The sequence below is a fragment of the Penaeus vannamei genome, chromosome 6 (genome assembly GCF_042767895.1).
Source record: "Penaeus vannamei isolate JL-2024 chromosome 6, ASM4276789v1, whole genome shotgun sequence".
Lineage (NCBI taxonomy): Eukaryota > Metazoa > Arthropoda > Malacostraca > Decapoda > Penaeidae > Penaeus > Penaeus vannamei.
The window spans coordinates 47,462,846-47,465,607 of record NC_091554.1 but is presented as its reverse complement, the minus strand read 5'-3'; positions in this window follow the sequence as shown (position 1 = coordinate 47,465,607).

The following is a 2,762-nucleotide window of genomic DNA, read 5'->3' as shown; positions in this document are numbered from 1 at the left end:
TCCACATCAATTATTTTCTGATAAACAAACACCACACAACAACACACAATTCTTTTCCGATAAGCAAACACCACACAACCACACACACACACACCAAACCTAGATCTAACCCGTAGAACCCCTTCCATACCCCACCAGCTCCTGCTCCTCCTGCTGCTGGTAGCTCTCGCCGGCATCACCACCGGCATGCCCCAGCGGGTTGTAAGGACCAAGAAACGCTTCCCGGGAGAGAGGACCCTCGGCAGGACCAACTACGGCCAACACAGCTTCGGCAGTAGAGGCTACAAGAAGAAATCTAATCCTAGTAAGTCTGGTTTATAATTAGTTTGGTTTTTTTTTATCTATTGTTATAATTGTTGTTATTATTATTATTATTGTCATTATTATTATTATTATTATTATCATTATCATTATCATTATCATTATTATTATTATTACATTTATTATTTCAATATTTTCAAATTCGATTCCTTGTAAGTCGTGTGTTGTAAAATATGCAATTTACTTATATTACAGAATTGTTTACAAATTCATGTTTTTTTTTCTTTTACTCTTTTCTCCAACAGGAAAACGTGACTGAAGATAGATATATCCTTGAATCCGCTCTGATTTGAACAAGGTCTGTTCGGGTATGTAGGACTGTAGCTTTTAAAAGGTTATGGGAATTGTGAATTGATGGGAATTTATAGCTTATGGTATTTGAATGTGGTTATGCACACACACTAAGATAAAACTTTCCAAATACATATACTATTTCTGTATAAACTTAACCTTTAATGAGTAGTAAAGCCACATATATCGACATGAAAAATCTAATTCTACATTATTTAAATTTTACCCCTAACAGGAAATAAAAACGAACTGAAAGGAAACTCTATAAATAGCTGATACTTACCCCTCTACCAACCTAATCTGAAGGGACGAAGAATGTTCAAGTCCTCAGTATACGTAAATAAATCTCCAAAATAACACACTGTAAGTGTCCTGTACAAGTCGTGGTGTAATAGATGTCAAAGTGTACGGTATACAGTCATAATAAAATTATAGTTTGCTATACTGTAGTGTGTATTTCTTGAAGGACTAAAGGCATTATGGCTAGTTATCCTTGGGTTAAATATGATATAGTCTTACCCTTTATGTCTTTTAGTGAAACATGTTTGTAAATATGTGACAGTTCCTTTGTATAATAGTTCCTTTGTAATATAGTTTGTATATTTTGTGATTTCATTGTAATATAGTCTGTATGATTTGTGATTCTCGTGATATTTTCATGCCAAATACTATGTTGTGATGATTAACCATACAAACAATAACAAATATATGTATTTATTTTGTACAATAAATGAATGTTCAAATATAATTTTTAGTATTTTTTTTCCGATTATTTTTATATAACTGAATGCAGGTGATCAACTAATACGATCAAAGCAATATATTAATGATATTTATATCCTGAACCATATCATAAAGATATAGAAATAGCCATATAAAAATAATCAGATTAAAATAAAAAATAAGTAGAAAAAATAGAAAAAAAGGATGGGATGAGTAATGATAATGATGATGATGATAATAATAATAATAATAATAATAATAATAATAATAATAATAATAATAATAATAATAATAATAATAATAATAATAATAATAATAATAATAATAAAAAAATCAAATAAAAGTAAAGGAACAAGGAAAATATAATCCTTATGCTTCGGGTTTATATACTATCTGCTGCATTATCTTCTGTGAATCTTATCACGCATATGGCTCCATAGATACTCAGCCACCAAGGAGTAAATAAGTAAGACCTACTGACCCCACCATGGCCCTATATGACCTTAGATAGCACATTTATTTGTTTCAACCATTAACCATTACTCACTCTACCTAAATCCCCCATTCCAACTGATATAAACCGGATTAAGATTACTAAAACACAAGCAGGAGACTTTTAAAACAGAACTTAATGAAATAACATAGAATGGAACAAAAGACTACAAATGAATAAAACACGTGCAGGAGACTTTACCCTGAAGCAGAACTATATGAAATAACAAAATAGAACAAAAGACTATAAATTAAGTAAAATGACATAAAAACACAACGATGGTCCAGCAAAACAAAGGCCAATATAACAAACAAACAAACAAATCATATCCTATTCAAATTATTAGAACCTTAATTCTTTGGCCATAAACAAAACTCTACTTATTTTTTAAGCTGAGCAGAGATTTGGTGGGCTCTGTGACTGACAAGGTTTCAGAGATGCGACACAAACTACGTAGATTATGTCTCTTTATGAACGAATTTTTCGGTGTAAACAAAGGCGGTCGCTTTCGAATCCCTGGTTGGTTGTTCTTTCTGAAAATGGTGTGTAAATTCTAATAAACAATAAACAGTATTATATAAATATAAATAAACAATTTGTAAAAAAAAACAATGTTGTGTTAATAAACAATATTGTAGTTAAAATCAATGAAATAAAATAATGAAAACACAAACTATTACATATAAGATAAAGTGAATCAATAACAATAGAAAATAAAATGGGAACCAAGGGGTGTATAAAAATAAAATTAAGGAAAAGAAAGAACGAAATCAAGCTAGTAAAAATTAATCTTTCCTAAGACATTTAAAAATAAAAGACTTGCAGGGGACAATCTTAAAATCTAGAGGGCGCTCCCAATTTTTGGGGTTACTCTTTTAAAGTACGTCACTACAGTAGTCGATAACTTCTTGGGGTTAATAAGTATTCTTTTTTG